This window comes from Alosa alosa, chromosome 13 (assembly GCF_017589495.1).
Source record: "Alosa alosa isolate M-15738 ecotype Scorff River chromosome 13, AALO_Geno_1.1, whole genome shotgun sequence".
NCBI classification, from domain to species: Eukaryota; Metazoa; Chordata; class Actinopteri; order Clupeiformes; family Clupeidae; genus Alosa; species Alosa alosa.
This window is the reverse complement of record NC_063201.1, coordinates 10,720,909-10,739,572: the sequence shown is the minus strand read 5'-3', so window position 1 is coordinate 10,739,572 and position 18,664 is coordinate 10,720,909. Positions and strand designations below refer to the sequence as shown.

The window sequence follows — 18,664 nt, the reverse complement described above, 5'->3', positions numbered from 1 at the left end:
TGTGTGCCAGAGACAGAGAGAGACAGCTAGAGAGATCTCAAGTAACACTGGGACCTCTCCTCCCCAACGCAGACGGCTTATGTAAGGATTGCTAAAAGACACTGTAGAGAGGGAGCTCTTGTTCTCCGCTACATTTGTTTCATGTGGGGTGTCACAGCAGACAGGGTTGGCGCGATTTCCTTCAGTTCTAATAGTTTCTGGTTTCAAATGAATTCTTAGTTACACTTTACTTGAAGGTATTTACATTAGAGAGACATGACACTGTCATGAACGTGTCATAAACATGATAAACAAGTCATTAACATTTATGACATAAGGCTTCTGTCATTAAGTGTCATTCGGTTTTTGTCATGATAGGTCAGGGTTAGAGTTCATGTGTCATGACAGTGTCATGTCCCTCTATTGTAGATTCCTTCAAGTAAAGGGTAGCTGAATTCTTCACTGACTTGTAGACCTACAGAAAATGAGCCATCCAGTGACATGATCTTGCCAAGTCCTGGACAAAGTTTATTGCAAGGCCTATTGTGATGTTGGTGGCATGTTTTACTAATTTAATGATGAAGATTTTTCTGAAGACAGTGATGAATGTCTGTGATGGGGGATGAATGAAAATATATCACATGTATATAACCACAGTACTGTGTCATTATTGTCAAACGGTTGTCATTATCTCTGAGTTGTTTCTGTAAAAAAGAGCCCTAGACACATTGAATAGTTATGATATGTGTTCACAGTACCTTTTAATGAGACACCAGAAGATCCATCCATGCTTATGGCCCCATCACGTCAGCATGTGGCAGCATTAAACCCTTAAGGTGCACTCACACACACGCACACGCACACGCCACACACACACACACACACACACACACACACACACACACACGCACACACAGAGAGAGAGTCCACTAAAGGCATATTTCAGTGTGATCATATGTCATATGTAATTGGCTATGAGGGCTGCTGAAGCTATAGCTGCTGTCACCATCAAGGCCTGAGTTAGTCTCTTTACGACCCTCCTCAGTGTGTCAGTAACGTGTGTGAGTGATTCATGTTAAACACTGAGACAGCCTCATGCGGCTGGCTATCTGAATTACAGTCCCTGTTGGAAGCAGGAAGCAGGCTGCCTCTGGTCCAGACATGGTCTTTATTAGATCTTCAGTCAGAGCTGGGGGCCCGTTGGAGCTACACTGGACTGCTGCCTACACCATCTACAACACTGTACCTTACAGAGTCACGGTCACTTCAACTGATTTAAGTTTTATTTATTCATTTTCTATGTGTGTGTGAGTGTGTGTGTGTGTGTGTGTGTGTGTGTGTGTGTGGTGTGTGTGTCTATACATTTGCATGTATGCTGCTGCCTACACCATCTACAACACTGTACCTTACAGAGTCACGGTCACTTCAACTGATTTGAGTTTTATTTATTCATTTGTGTGTGTGTGTGTGTGTGTGTGTGTGGTGTGTGTGTCCATACATTTGCATGTATGCTGCTGCCTACACCATCTACAACACTGTACCTTACAGAGTCACAGTCACTTCAACTGATTTGAGTTTTATTTATTCATTTGTGTGTGTGTGTGTGTGTGTGTGTGTGTGTGGTGTGTGTGTGTCCATACATTTGCATGTATGCTGCTGCCTACACCATCTTCAACACTGTACCTTACAGAGTCACGGTAACTTAAACTGATTTGAGTTCAGTTCATTTCAGAGATTTAATCCTCATGAGGTCCTTCACCTGTACATTCTGTTTGTGAGCTCAAAATCCATAAATAATATCAGCCAATCAGCATATTGCCATAAATAATATCAGCCAATCAGCAAATCAGCAGAACATTAAACAACATAACATAGGATACAATAACGATTATACAATGGTATGTTGGCTGGCAATGGTTGCAAACGCACCGTATATTGTGCCCAGAATCCGTAGGCCCTTCTTCATGGTATACCACATGTGCTTTCAGTGGCTTGAATTCCCAACCACAGAACTAAAGCACCAAGAGCAAAATCACCTACAAAGCTCTGTCACATACACATACTCACATACTATCTTTGGACTGGTCAGATGAGACCTTCATAGGTCTTGGTTTTGAACAGCAGTTGAGAGGGCTTAGTCTGTGCTGTGTCTTACCAGTCTTATCTGTCTGAAGGGCCACTCAAAAATAAGAAGCATAACAAGCTTGAGCAGCCTGTTGTCATAGCGCTGATCTCCTTAAAGGAGTATTTTGGGACAACGACCACGTATACGCCGATCTGATACAGTTTCATTATTCTTTGCCTCAAATTACACTTGTGCTCATAAATTCATATTGAACATGTATTACCTATTTGTTACATTCTTATTTATAAAGGTTTGTTATAATAGCTGATGTAAATTAACTGAATTGTAATGTAATCTAGTGTGTCCTAGCAGCCTGATGAACTCGGATGAACCCTGCATCAATAGAAACTGTCCAGTCTCGAAAAGTCCACCCTCTGTGTAGGTCCTCCAGTTCCTTCCTGAGCTGCAATGGGTCTTTTGAGAGACCTCACAGTTCTCCAACAAGGAGCTTCTGCAGAGGCATTAGCGGCAAAATAATCTGTTTGTTTAACACACAACGCATTAGATTAAGTAGATTATTCCCTGTAAACTGCTCACTGAGACAAGTGCCATTGTCTCTCTAACAAGGGCTTTTTTGCAATAGCAGAAGGAGATATGTAGCCTTTAACTGGAGCTAGAGACCAGCTGATTAGGTCTGATTATGTCTTTTGGTTATCTCAGTAATGTAGTGTGAATATTGTTCCTCAGTTCTGTTGCTGTTGCTTGGTTGTCTTAAAATACCTCTTAAAAAATAAATCTTACTTCTATCTTAAAATCTTACTCCTGCACAACTACCTTTTGACTATCTCAGTAATGTAGTGTGAATATTGTTTGTCTTGCTTAGAATAAAAAGATTTTCTATATGAATAAAAGACATAGATTTCATAGACACATCTGAAAACTCCAGTTAACATTAAAATATATGGAGCAGTGTGTCTTGTTTAGTTGTGTTTTGCAAATGGGAAATCCTGTATGATCTCAGTAATCCTGGGGAAATTGCATTCTACAGTATGTGCATTGACTGGGGTTTACCATGAAGCATGGTTTTACATTCCACGCCTCAGAGAGCTCATATGAGAGCTCGTTTGCTCTCTCTGCATACACTTCAGGCTGATTACATGGATAGCTCAACTCCTCAAGCACAATGACCACTTCATGTAATGAGCTGAGAGATCACTTTAGCTCAGTGCAGCAAAGACTAAAGGACCAATCATCATCATTATCATCAATACTAAATCTTCAGCCAGAGGCGGAGAAGAGGAGTGTAACCTGCACACGCAAAAGACTCAAGAGCAGTGTGTTGAAGTCAAAGTGCCAGTGTGCGGTGTTTTTTGTTGTTGTGGGATCTGTCTTTAGATGAGGAATGCCACAAACCATTCATGAGCAACATTCTAGACAGGACCATTTGAAATCAGATTCAGCAGTTACTGTAGATCCCATGCTCCATATTGCAGAGGCTCACATTCAATGGAAACATTATGGTCATGATGGCGTAGAGTGGTGAGTGTAGCAATATTTGTGGATTTTACTCTTTATTTAGCTTTTGAAAATAAATAATGTCTTTTCCTATTCCCGCTCTTTTTTTGTGTGTGTGTGTGTGTGTGTGTGTGTGTGTGTGTGTGTGTGTGTGTGTGCGTGTGTGTGTGTGTCCCCTGAGAGAAAGTGGAATAGAACATTAACCCAACAGTCCATACATTTGCATGACATTTAAAGACATCCCTCTTGTGCTCACTCTTGAATAGCAAATCAGATCTCAAGAGAACCGATAACTCACACCGTCAGCCTGACATGGTGGGTTCATGAAACAGAAGTCTTCTCTCTGCAGGAAAAACATGGAATAGAGGAACTCATCTTATCTAGCATGTGCGATTGTGCAAGTCTTCCTTTTCTCCAGGGGAAGAGGAAGTGAAAGTATCATGTTTTTTTTCCTCCCACTTTCACACCCTCCTCTCAGCTTGACTCACCATCCCTTTCTCTCACAGCAAGAGCCATCTTCAGTGGTCAATCGGTAGAGTGAGTTCCAACACCAAGGTCATATAAGACTTGAAGACTGATTGATGTTAGCCTGACGAGCCAGACCCACATTAAAATGTAGGGTCTGGGCACTCACCGTTCACAGCGCTCAGTCCAAGGGGCGGGATAATCGGTTGTCTTTCAAATTCCCTCTGCACGCAATAGGACAGCGCTATGAGTCCTATGCGTTTTCCTACTTTTGCCAACTTAAAAAAAGCTTAACTCGTGTCACACTGTTCGCCAACAGCAACATCCATCTTCTTTGTTTTTAAGTAGCAGGGGATTCAAGCCAAACCGTAACTCTGCCATCAATCATTATGTTAAGCCCGCCTAACGACTCTATACACGATTTGATTGGCCTGATAGAAGTTTAATTTTTCGAGCTCACAAGCCAACGGAGAGTTGCTAGACTAGCCCTGGCAGCAAATTTAATTTGCTGCTGCTAGGGTGCGTCTAGATTTCTAGGCTAGATTGATGTGAGAGCGGGTTAAACTGTGGACATTACTATAAATTTACAGCAAACAATCAACAGATATCTTTACTTTGTTTTAAAAAGTAGTCCTTCCACTGAGATGGGTTTTGTACTAGTATGTGATGTCTGTGTTTAACATAACATATTTTTTACATATTTTTTACGTTATGATATACGTTAGGATTTTTGATCCCCATAGCATTTGATACACATACTGTATCAGAACCCTTATACATAAGTAAAAATATATATATTGCAGAACATTATAAGTATATGAAGGGTTCAGATGCAAAAGCCTCTAAATGCCACCTATGTCAAAAATGAGATAAAGATGGTGAGGGGATGCTCTCCACACATAGTATACGCTAATCAAATAATTTAACTTCTAAACCCACTAAATACCACTCTCTTCCTGGTCTGAAATATCGATTTATAGGCAAAAACCTATAGGAGCCTGAACTTAAATGCTCATTTAAAAGAAAAGTGGTCAGACGGATTTAGAGGGTTTTGCATCTGAACTCTTCATATGTACTTATATACACTATACTTTCAAAAAATAATAATGATCATCTGTTGCTTTTCTAGGTGTAGAATTACCATTGTGCAGAACTTTAGAGCCATATGGGACTTTCCTATTAAGGTTTTGCACCTACGTCATAATGTCATGTGACCGTTTGTTTAGAACTAGAGTGGTAGGCAAGAATGGTAGGCAAGCCTACAACAGTCGGGTTGCATAGGCACACATAGTTACAAATAGCTTCAAAATTGAAATTTTAATATCAAATATTGACCGGGATGCCGACCACTTGTGTAGGCCCTAACAGTTGGTTTTACAATAAGAAGCAAAAGGCTTACGAATCGACCGTTTAGCCTACCTATCCTCGTGGTTGTGGACGATGATCGTTAGCAGCTGTGAAGTCTTTTATTCTCAAGATAGCCTAATGGTGTAGCCTACTGTCTACGAAGACGTAGGCTAAAATACAACTATCTACAGTCATCCAAAAATGAATTGCCAGAGATAGGCTATGAAGGGAAAAAGTGCAGCATTTTAAACATGGCAAGATTATTTTTACCAGAACAGTTTGTTCTAATTTGTCTCGTGAAATTCGTGCTTGTGGACATCAATCACCTATCTTCTGTCCTTCTATTTCAAGTTATCATGAGTGTCATTTGATTATATAATCACAACAAATGCTAATAAATGAAAACAGAATAGGCTTATGCGCTATAGGTTAACTTTACAGGTCACTTAGGCTAACTCCCGTATGTCAAAATAAACTGATTTGATCCTAATTGTTTAGCGATCACACACAACAACCTCGTCTTCGTGTAAACCGAGTTTTGAACAGAGAAAAAAAGTTAGGCTACCATTAGGCTACATGCAGGTTCTCCCATAACGTTATCGATACAGATCAATGTACCAAATCAGGGCGATTTTAGCGAAACAACGTTCCTGTGACAGGCTATCAAATATTGAACAATGGGATAACGTTTCATCATCACCTTTATTGATGCCTGAAATGTTGACATTGCTGAAATACAGAGATGTAGCCTACAGAGAGGCAGCTGCAGACAACGATGTTCAATGGGTTCAACTTGTCCCTTGCCTACCAGCTGGATGTAAACAAAGCTATAGAACCTAGAATACGTCACATGAAAAACGTTAATAGACCCTTTCAACAACAAAAACAAAAACAATGCTTGAACGTTCTATTTGGTTCCCAATCTACTTCCTCTGCATTAAGATAACATATGGAATGTTAAAACGGAAGTCTTGTGGGGCCAACTATGATGCTGATAATGGAACTCTCTTGAAAGGGTCCACTATGATGCTGATAATGGAACTCTCTTGAAAGGGTCCACTATGATGCTGATAATGGAACTCTCTTGAAAGGGTCCATACCGTCTTTTTTATCTTCCTTTTACAAGGATACAAGGATACAAGGAAGTTTATTGTCACATGCATTTAGTTATTGGAAGTAAGAAATGCAGTGAAATTATGTCTGGTGTCAGCCTATTTGTGCATTAATGGGGGGGGTAAAAAGTGCAGTAGAAGAGGGGTTTAGTAGATTAAGTGGCAAGGGCTGCATAAAAAAGGTGGGGGAGGATTGGGATTGGGTGGGGGCACCAACAAGGAGCACCCACTAAGAGCAACAGGGGGCAAGGAAAAACTCCCTTACCAAGGAAGAAACCTTGGGCAGATCCACGGCTCAAGGGGCTAACCCAACTGCCAGGGTCTTGGTGTGTGTGTTGGGGGATGACAGGGGAGATGGGATAGTGTGCTGTGTATGTGGGGAGAGGGCAGTGTGCAATATGTGTGTGTTGGAGAAGCTTCCTCATGAGACAATGTGCTGTGTATTGGGGGCAGTGTGCTGTAAGTATGTTGGGGATGTGTGTTGGAGAAGCTTCCTGATGAAATAATGTGCTGTGTATGTAGGGGGCAGGGACTTACTATTGCAAGCAGAGTACTGTATGTAATGTATGTGAGTGATGACAGTGAAGATGTGTGTGTGGGCGGGAGGGGAGTGGAGCAGTGACTGTGTGTGTGTGTGTGTGTGTAGTGGGTAGGTGGGGGCAGTGTGCTGTAAGTATGTAGAGGATGTGTGTTGGAGAAGATCCTGAAGACAATGTGCTGTGTATGTGGGGGGCAGTGTGCAGCAAGTATGTAGAGGGAGGCTTACTGTAGCAAGCAGTGTGCTGTATGTATGTGAAGTGATGACAGTGATGATGTAAGTGTGTGTGTTGGGGGGGGGGGGGGGGCAGGGACTTACTATTGCAAGCAGAGTACTGTATGTAATGTATGTGAGTGATGACAGTGAAGATGTGTGTGTGGGGGGGGTGGAGCAGTGACTGTGTGTGTGTGTGTGTGTGTGTGTGTGTGTGGGTAGGTGGGGGCAGTGTGCTGTAAGTATGTAGAGGATGTGTGTTGGAGAAGATCCTGAAGACAATGTGCTGTGTATGTGTGGGGGGGCAGTGTGCAGCAAGTATGTAGAGGAGGCTTACTGTAGCAAGCAGTGTGCTGTATGTATGTGAAGTGATGACAGTGATGATGTAAGTGTGTGTGTTGGGGATGGGGGTGGGGTGGGGGGGGGGGGGCAGAAAGGCTAGGCAATCAAGGACATGGGTAGATGGAGGAGAAATCAAAAATAATAAATAAAAAGTGTGCAAAAGTTGGAGAAAGTCAGATATGTGTGTGTGTGTGTGTGTGTGTGTGTGTGTGTGTGTGTGTGTGTGTGTTTTGACGTGTGATGAAATAAGAAAATAAATAAAAGGTCTGTAGCATAGGGAGAGGGATGTAAAAGTGCTAAAAGTCTTGTTCACCTCCTTTTTCACCCTGACTCCATTTCTCCTCCTCCTTCTTCTCTCTCCTCCATCCTGACTCCTTCATCTCACCCCTCCTCTTCCTCACTTACCAGCCTGTTCTTCGTCTCACCCCTCATCTTTCTCACTTACCTGCCTGTTCTTCGTCTCATCCCTCATCTTCCTCACTTACCTGCATGCTCTTCGTCTCACCCCTCATCTTCCTCACTTACCTGCATGCTCTTCGTCTCACCCCTCATCTTCCTCACTTACCTGCATGCTCTTCATCTCACTCCTCACTTACCTGCATGCTCAGATGCAGACCAGTCAGCTCCACTTCTGAATCCTCCATCTCTACACTATTCTAAAACCCTACTCAGCTCACCCTCTCTGAAGAACACTAGCTGACAAAAAGAACTTCCAGAGTGTAGAACCTTTGTGGAAGCTCTGCTTAAGAACTTTCTAGGGCACTGAAGATTGACAGGTTCAGGACTTACATCAAATTAACAAAAGCCCTGCACGTGTACTTGCCAATTGGTTTCATTAATAGCAGAAAGGCTTATGGAATATGACACAGGGAGCAGGTGTGCACAGTGAGGATAAGTGTGATGGGGGAATAGAGTGGTGAAGTCCCGCCCCTTCTACTTCCGCTACAAGGGACCTATCTTTCAAAAAAATTATGAACGGGAGTTAATGGAGAGATAACAATTATTTTTTGGTCCAGTTTGAATTGTGCCACAAATTTCACATATGATGTGTGTGAATTTAAAAGATAATTTTTCACACCAAGAAAGTGCTGTTGTTCGATAGACTTCAAAAGTTATGTTGGTTTTGTGCGAATCCACTCAGTGGACTACATCTCTTGTCTCGAACGATGTACGTCACCAACGTAATGAAACGATAAGAGCTGTTATGCTAGTTAACGGTCGCATCTTGCTGCCTGCTATGTCACTTAACAGTATGTAATGTACAGTCTATGGACGAATACAACTTACCTGATGTGTTTAATCCTCTGACTCATGGTATTTTCTTCGGCAAGGAAAGCCCAATTAAGACCTGTTGCTGGTATGCTTGTACAATCTAGTGTGGCTGTGAATGAGCTAACGTCACTAGCGCGACTGATGGGTTTGTAGTCGGAATTACGATCTTTGACAATGTTGTAATTCAATAGTTACTAAACAAACTGTAAACTGTCTTTAAATGAAAAATTGTCTTAATTCAAGGCACAAGTCAACCGGGACCAGAAAATAATATATCAATATATATAAATAATAACTGCCGTTCAAATTTTTTTGAAAGATAGGTCCCATGGAGGCAAACGGAAGGGGCGGGACTTCACCACTCTATGGAGTGAGCAAAAGACTGCTTGAGGGAAAAGTGCAAGAGAGAAAGAGAGAGAGAGAGAGAGAGTTTGATAGTGTTGTGAAATGGGAGGTGTGATATCAAAGAATCTTACCTTTATGTTAAAATATTCCTTTCTTCCTCTCCCTCTTGTTTGTTATTTATTTTTCGTGACTTGTACCTAATTTGAATGCAATTGATTATTTGCATATTCAGTGTTCTTCTCAATTAACCAAATCTCTTTCCCATTCAATGCTGGTTTCCTTTACAACAGCCCACACATTTCATTGGGAAATGTTACACGTTATTTTGTTAGATTTTACTGACAGCTACATCTCGTTGCATCACCTGGAGACAGTGACCCCGTCATGTTGTATGTCATCCCTTCAACACACCCAGTAGCTTGATGTAAGACCTCCAAAATTGACTGAAGCACTTGAAATTGTTATGGAGTCATGTATATCTCGATGGAATCTTGATGATATTGAAATCCTTGATCTTGGGACCTCCTGGTGTTTATGAATTCCAATGTAGACTAAATGAAAATAAGCCAAATTGATCATGATACAATTTCAGATGACCTGATCACAGGCAGTCAGTATCTCAGGCACAGGAGGTAAACAGAGATGGGTTATTTAACTTCAGATCATTGCAAAAGATAATTAAGTATAAGCCAGTTACCTAAGCTACTGTGGGATGGCGCACCATCAAAACAAATTCACAGGTGGTTTCACTGGCATTATCTGCCTCTAACTAAATGGTCGCTACTGAGAGACAACTTTGACTAAATGCTTTTTAGTACACCCCTGGCTTTGTTTTACACACGTTATTATCACACTTTATTATATGTGGTCATGTATAAATCAGCTGTCAAGGGTTTTACTCCCTCTCTATGTTGGAGTTGTCCTTTTAAATGGGTTTGAATGTCTGGCATGGTCTGAATGCTGGAGAGTGATGCACTTTGCGCCGAAACTACTGAACTCTTCCAGCAGTTTATCAACCACTTGCCCTTCCCTGATCAGTTTATATTATTAATATCAGAGCACTCCTTATGATGGATAGCGCGATCATTAGGAACATTTGGGGAACTTAACGCTGTAAAGCCAAAGCAAGGAGTTCAACAGACATCATGGTTGCTCATTGGACACTGCGCCCAAAATAAAAAGGCTTTCCAGTTCATTGTTGAGCTTGGTGATGTCTGATTATTATCGCATCAATCAAATGGTGAATTTGTGGATGGCGTTGAGTGCTGGGTTTGTTGTTATTTAGTTGTATGTAGAGGGCGGGACCTGCGCTGGGATGAACAAGGCGCGGCCAAGAGCTCCTTCACACGTGCAGACAAAGAGACCTAACAACACAACCAAAATATGCACTTTCAAACTTTTTGCACCCAGATAATCTCGCATGGAAACACAGAAAAATGCAACGGTGAGTATTTTAAACCGAATGTACAATTACTTTTGGTCTTCATTGTGTTTGTGAATTATTTTGGATGAAAAGTTTACGATGAGTTGGTGCGTCAGCTTTCAAAGTTGAGCACAAAGCGAGCTCCTTTGTTCGGGCAGAGCGCTTTGAAGGGAGAGTAAGGATGCACAACTCTTCCTTCCCAAACGTAGCAACTCGTTTATCGAGAGCAAAAGTATTGCAACTGATCTCGTTAAATTGTTTAACCATTTAAGTAGAACAGTTGTTTTCACATTTCTATCCTGTTTCCCATTGGATGATTTCACGGACAAAGCTGTCAAAAGTTAAACGACGAGAGAAGTGGATGTGGAATTGTGTTAAGCTTTCAATTGCTCAATAATTGTATGAAACGAGACGAAAATATTGAAGTTAGTGGGTGCGTTTTAAAAAGCACTTAGAAAAACGTTTGTACAGTGACATAACCATAACACCGCGTTTTCTATTCTTCTATGCAGACAGAATTCTCAGGTGCGTCATTAAATCAGTTATAAAGTTTCACAAAATCACAAAGAATGGTTAAGTCTAGTTTGAGAATAAAGTTTCGAAAACCTCTGAGACTTCTGATACTTCAGGCATGTGAATTAAGGTGATGTGTGTGTGTGTGTGTGTATGTGCAACAGGTTCAGTGCGCAATCAATTCTGTTCCTTTGTTTAAAAACTTAAAAAGACACAACGCATGGCTTTGTTCTGTACCCCCACGAGTAGACTGCAACACGAACAAAGACAAATGAAATGTAACAAGTCGAAGTGCTGAGAATTCAACTAAACGATTATCCTAACGAATTCTTCACTGTCTGGTTTGTTTTTTGTTTTTATTCGTTTGCATCGGTTTGAGACAAAAGGAATACATTTTGAGGTATTTGACATATTGATAGCTTTGCAGTCCTCTGTAAGTGGTCAAAAAATGTTAATTATGTTCCAGTATTCCATAACAATGTTTTGTCTCAATCTGTGTGATTCTTAAAATCACAACCACTAACCCAAAATGTGAAATGAGTATAGGTTGAACTTAATGAAATTCACTCTCATCATAAAATTCACAATATGCTGTTATTCTAATGAACACCTACCCACATAAATCTAGTTTTGTTCCATAAGAGAAATTAAAATACAGTTTATGGGGTTAGCCTATATGGAACCTAAGAAGTATCCTTATTAATAGCATTAGTTTGATTTCACTTTAGACAACGTTGAGCATGTAACGTCGCAAAATATTCAGAAGGGTGAATTTAATATGAATTTAACCGATAGTCAGTCGTAATTTTGACCATCATAACCAATAAACAATTTCTACGATTTGACCATGGCCATCTACATTTTGGATCCAAAGGTTCCACAAACTAAACGTTGCATAGCTAACGGCTAAAATGGGTGAAAATCAACAAAAACAACATCAAGAGGAGAACCCATACCCATTATGTACTTTTTTGTAGTGTGTATTGGCATTAAATTGATCCAGTCTCACTTGAGAAATCTGTTTGTGAACCTTCAGCTGGACCCAGGCCGCACTCACCGCAAATATGGAATGCTCATATTTTGGATGGAAATAGCTCTTGGATGGATTTTAGGGGATTTACCAGTGACATTTTGGCAAAGAAGCCCCCTGGAATAGTGGAATACTGCTGCGCAGCGACATTTGGATTACAATCTCCTCCGGCAACTGGAATATGAACATCAGCTTGAAGTGATAGCCTACTCTAATCGCCTGAGACTCAGGTGAGTGGAATAGCCTTGGTAATTGCGTTAAAGGGGGTGACGTAAGGCATGTTGTTATTATAGCCTGAAAACGCGTTACGTCACTGTACTTGCTTCTTCACAAGTTTGAGCAACAGGACCTAACATAAAATAAAAATAAAAGGTAATAATCATAGAAATGCAGTCTAGAACTCTTTGAGAAATAATTTTGCACAGTATTTGTCGGCTGTATAAATGGTATGACAAATCATGGAACTAAGTATCTTTTCTGCTACTGATGGGCAATTAGATGTAGAATTTCAGCAGTTTGCTAGTAGTTCTACGCTTTGGATGAGGTGAATACTTTAAGTTTAGCCGCCTGATAGTAGCCTATTCAGCAGGTTAGAAGCTGGACAGCGGCCCCGCGCTAGAGGTAGCGGATGAAGCGGTGTGTGAGGTTGCGTTGTGCCGGTTGCCCATAGCAGTTCCTCTCCGGTAGAGTTTCATCACGCTGTTTCTGAACTGGTAAAGCACTCTGGCGTCATGCAGACTCACGGCGCAGGGCGCTGCAGTAGCAGATGCTGCGGTGATGCGAAACCCGTAGGGCTGGAGCAGCATGGCGCGCGTAACCGTACCACTCCATAGTGATGTCATTGAGAGCCAATCAGACCCAGACCGGGAATGATCGCCAACATCTAAGCCCCGCCTCTTTCCGCCTCCCATCGCACGCGCACACATGTACCTCCATGCTAGAAGACCGTGTACCGTGGCCACGCACGCGATCTGAAGATGAATGTGTCTCTCGTGCAGTGTGTCAGTCGCCAGTCAGTGGCAACCTTTTCCGTAGACGCAGAGCCTTACTATGCCTATTGTCTAATACTAATTTGCCCACGGAGAGTATATCTACTGTATATTATACATTTCTACGAAACATCCGTATTTTAGTTTAATTATTTGTTTTTGTTGTTGCATTATATTACAGTGCATTATTTTTCTTCCAAACACAATGTTTCTTTAAGGCAGACACAGGGCAGCCTAGCCTCGACTCTTCTTCCCCCACACAATGGCCTGTTGAACCGGACACACATTGCTAAATCATGACTAATTCCTGTGAACGCTGTTTCGACAGTGAGTCGAATGGCTGACTCTAAGTCTGTGTGTCACAGCCACTGGAGCTGTCCAAGGCGCACCTGCCAGGCACCGCTGGTGGTGGTAGAGGTGTTGCTGTGTGTGTGAAGAGACTGCATCTGCTGCTCTGGGACAAAAGGAAAAAGCAGGGGTCTCAAAGCTCTCCAGCTACCCCCAAACACACACACACACACACACACACACACACACACACCACCATCACCACTACCGAGGCAGGTCACCCACCCACTCATTAATCAGCCTTCAGCTCCCATTTTGTCAGCTGCAAAATAGCTGCAGGTGCTGCTTGCAAATAAGCGGCAGTAGCAGCATCAGTGATGAAGAGGGAGGAGGAGGAGGGTCAAGCGTGGCCACATTCCCCAGTGCTCTTCCTTGCTCTCCACACGAAGCAGCCCAGCGCGGTCGCAGTGAATGGCCCCCGTGTGGATGGCATTGTTCCTCCTGACTGGACGCCCGGGACAGAGCGGACCCCGAGCGCTACCACCTGTCCCTCGCACGGCTGCCCCGCTTTGTGCCCGACTCGCTTCCCCTTAAAAAAAAAAACACACACATTCATCCGTCGGGGACAGGCAGAGAAAGAAGCCCTCCTCACAAGCGTTGTCACAGCTCTGAACAAATCTGTTCTCTGGGGAAACAAGTTGTCCGTGGCAACATTGTGAGAGGTTTCTCTAGCGGGTGAATAAGGCCACTTATAGGGTTTGGGGCAGGTGCTCGGACAACAGTCCTGTTCACTCACATAAGAATGGAAATTGGACCCATACCAGACACACACACACACACACACACACACACACACACACTCACACACACGCGCACACACACACACACACACACACACACACATATAGTCTCTCACGCACATACACACACACACACACACACACACACGCACAAACACACAGTCACACACTCCCTCACACACTGACAGAGCTAGCTTGTTAGTGTCCTTGGGTGACTAAGGGAAGTAGCCGAGCATTGTACACTGGCTTTGTTCCCTTAGACACACAGCCATATGAAGAAGTGAAAGTTTGAATCGCATCAGTGAAAGTAGCCAAGACTGAGCCAGCATCGGTACAGTGTGCTTGACCATCTGGGTAGTAGTGGTTTCAGCTGTTTTTTTTTGTTGTTGTTGAAATTATTTCAGAGCTTGCATGTGTGTGTGTGTGTGTGTTTCTGAGTTAGTATGGGCCTGCATATGGAGATTATTGACATACTGTATCTTTCTGTTGTTATGTATTGCTCACGTGTTGTATATTCACAAACAGTGTATGTGGTGTGTTATGCTATATCTCAGTTATGTTTCTGTTTAGGTGTAGTCTGCAGTGTAAACTGTGTTCAGTCTAGCAAGTGCCTGCCTGTAGGGTGTGGTGGACCCCAATCCTTCTTAGTATAATCATACACAGTGGTTACCCACCATGCTCCTCACACCAAAATGAATCCCTATGGAGCTTGTCCAGACCATAATGAGCACAGCCAAATATGGGGTGTGAAAACACCAGGCTAGTAATTTCAGCGTAATCATGCTGAAATGCGTCTGCTATACTCATTCAGTGTGTGAAATGTGAAAGTTACTACTGAAATGTGCGCTTGGCATCACTGCCTTTCTCTTCTTTGTTTTTTTGGTGCACAAAACACCATTTCAGTGTCCCTGTTGGGGGATCACGTGCACCGTGGCTGGTGTGTGTTATTCTATTCACATTTAAATTCCTGTTTCACGAGGCAATGTCTCGGTATACTGGGGGACTTATCGGACCAGATCTAATGTGTATCAGCCTATGTTTAGATTAGGACCTGTCAGGCAGGCAAGTTTATCTGCATTTTTAACGTTATCCGTGCCACAGTTCATAGCTAAGCAAGATAATGCAAACGGCAGCCTCGGCAAGGCCCAGACATTTTGGCAGCAGAAAGCCGGTAACTATCTCACGTTTATCTCCAATGAACACATCACACCACATGCACATCCAGTCTTTATAAGGCAGAGGTGGTCTTTTAAGATCTAGTTGATAACACAGGCAGGTGATTTGCAACAATCTTTGTGTGTTTAACATACTGACCAAATGATTTCAGGTTGTGCTGTTTTTCACATTGCACACAAAGTGTGTTTTCTACATTTTAGTTGACCAGAGGGCAGATGCTACTGATGCCTGGTATTAACATAATCACGGTCTGGTTTTAAAATGGCTGCTATATCCCATGTCTTTGCTATGCTGGAGAGCGGTTGGTCATGCGGCATTGCAATGGGATGCCTACAACCGTCTGTGCAAGATAAGGGTCATAAATGCAGCCAGTGGTGTGCTCAGAATACTGCATTATTTCACTAACATTTTGCATTAGTCCACTAACATTTCGCCCTGACTCAGTACAAATTTACTCATTTACCTCCCAGTTACACATAAACATTTAATGTGATTCCAGTGGCGAATAACAGAAACATGCCGTTCTACTTGATTCAGAGCCCAGGGACACATGCAAATAAACGGAACAAAATAATTTGGTTAATATCTATCGAGGGTTATCATTAGATGGCGAAGTGTCCCTGTCTGTGTATGTGTGTATGTGTGTGTGTGGTGATCTGTTCTGCTGTCAGTGTGTGGGGATGTTGTTATGTCCGTATTTTTTAGGGAAGTGGGATTTTTATTTTAATAGATTCCATTAATGCAACTGTGGTAAATCGGTGACAATATATAAAACCACGTCTGATTTGTAGAGTGTGTGTTTGAGTACATAAAAGTATGTACAGTATATCTATGCTTATGTATGTGTGTGTGTGTGTGTGTGTGTGTGTGTGTGTTGGTCTCAGTGCCAGGATAAGGTTCTACTTCTCAGTGTGAGCAGAGGAGAGATTTACTTCACCCCCACGGTGTGTGTTGTTACCATGGCACTCCCTATGTAGCTTTAGAGAGGGCTCTCGCCCGTGCTCTGCTCTGGTTGTGTGTGTGTGTGTGTGTGTAGAGGGCCTCTTTACTGTAACAGCTGCAGGCAAGCCCAGCTGAGTCCGGTCAAATGGGTTTTAGAGTTCTGGTTTGTCATGGGTGAAGCAGCGGACAAGCCTCTCTGAACAGCCACAGACACACCCTGTTTTAACAGCTGCAGAAGGAATGCTCACGCACAGACACACACACACACACACACACACACACACACACACACACACACACACACACACACATTGGTATGGACTAAGCTGTTCCCACACCGGCGCTGTTTCTTTTTGGAGCTGTGGACTGGACTGCTGTTATTGAGAGTTTGGAGTGCTTGGGATGTGCGAAGCATAGCTGGATCTCGGGACGAGGATTTCTGCCGTCCACTCAGCAGTTGCTCCAGGCCCCCAGGCACCAGCTGGACAGTGTGTCCTTCCCCAACAGCCCTGGACTGGCACAGCCTAGATTAGAGTGGATTTTACTCCCCCCATCACCATCACCACCCCACCCAGCCACAACAGGAGAGGTGTGTGTGTGAAATACTTGACGTGACTTTAGTGCTTTAGTGAAGGAAGGGGGTGATAGAGGAGAGAGGGGAAAGAAAGAGGACTAAAGTAGATATGTGGACTAGAGGAGACATAGTGTGCTAAGACACACACACACACACACACACACACAGTCACACACAGAGAGAGAGAGAGAGAGAGAGAGAGAGAGAGAGAGAGAGAGAGAGAGAGAGAGATAGAGAGAGAGAGGGAAGAGAGGAAAGGAAAAGAAGTAGCTAGATCACAATGGACACATGCAGAGAGAGAGAGAGAGAGAGAGAGAGAGAGAGAGAGAGAGAGAGAGAGAGAGAGAGAGAAAGGAAAAAAAATATGGAAAAGAAGTAGCTAGATCACAATGGACATATGCACACATTAAGCAGGAGTTTTAATACCCAGCCTAAGGGTAGTATCCAATCAGTCTCGTCTGTCCTTGTAAGGAAATGAAAGCTATGTCCCCTGCTGTTTCATGCACCTAACTCAGCTGTGAAGAAAAGAAACAGAAAAGGAAAGGAAGAAGAGAAAAGTGAGTGAATGATAGAGAGAGAGAGAGAGAGAGAGAGAGAGAGAGAGAGAGAGAGAGAGAGAGAGAGAGAGAGAGAGAGAGGATGAAAAGAAAAGGGTAGGCACCGTGAGAGAGGAGTGGAGGTCTGTCCCTGCCATAAAGCTTCAGTTTCCTGTGGGGGGCTTTTGAAGACCAAATGCTCTCATCTCACGCGCAATTAAACCGGACTCTGCTGCCCGGGACCCGTGACCGCCCTGCTGTCATAACCTCAGGGCTCTCCGCCCGGCAACCACGTCGCTAGGTTCAGAGGTCACGGGGTTACGGCGGCAATCACAAAGCAGCCCTTTTAAGCGTGCGAGTGAGCGAGCGTTTCATCGCTGCAGAGGTGCACTGTGGGTGTAGTGCGAGGCAGCGGAGTCTAGGTTACCACATCATCTGCATTTGTTATCGTATCTTTCCCTTCATCCCCCTCTTATTCTGTTTCCTCTCTCTCTCTCTCTCTGTCTCTCAGACGCTCTATAAAAGCCGTGGAGCCAAAACCCAAAGCGCGGTTTGAATCATTTGAGCCCGAGAGAGCGGTTTTCTTCCACGCCTCCTCCTGTACTTACTGTAAGTCTTCACGTGTAAACACAGTGGCTGGCACTGAAGTCTTTTTTTAGATGTTGATGCGGTTCAAAGAGGTTTCGTGGCCCCATTTTTTGTAAACCAACATCAGAATCAAATTCAGAATCCTGTAACTGTTCAGAAATGTAATGCCCTGCTACTGCAGTTGCCATGGTGAGGTGGTGTGTGTGTGTGTGTGTGTGTGTGTGTGTGTGTGTGTGTGTGTGTGTGTGTGTGTGTGTGTGTGTGTGTGATGGAACTTGAGTCACAGACCCAACATACATACTGGATTTACACACACACACGCAGTCACATCCGTTGTCTGCTGAACACACACACTTACACATGGCCATGCAATCACATCAGGTGCCTGCACAGGTACACACACACACACACACACACACACACACACACACACACACACACACACACACACACACACACACACTCAACCTGAAACCTAACTCAGGCAGGTGTCTGCTGTCTGGTGTGAAACCGCCTGCAGGCTCTGCGCTGCGGATCTGTCTGCTCTCCTCAGCAGAGAGCTTGTTTTTCACACACCCCCAGAGACGTCAGCAGGAGCCTGTCACCAGAACT

General features: G+C 43.2%; 1 long non-coding RNA gene across 1 annotated transcript in view; it reads left to right on the top strand.

Annotated features, from left to right (window-relative positions):
• Nucleotides 1-10,414: 10,414 nt before the first annotated feature.
• Nucleotides 10,415-18,664, top strand: part of LOC125306025 — a 104,940-nt gene continuing 96,690 nt past the window's right edge. The window contains exons 1-2 of the long non-coding RNA XR_007195484.1: nt 10,415-10,637; nt 12,166-12,389. This is a non-coding gene — a long non-coding RNA (uncharacterized LOC125306025). The remainder of the gene's footprint in view (nt 10,638-12,165; nt 12,390-18,664) is intronic.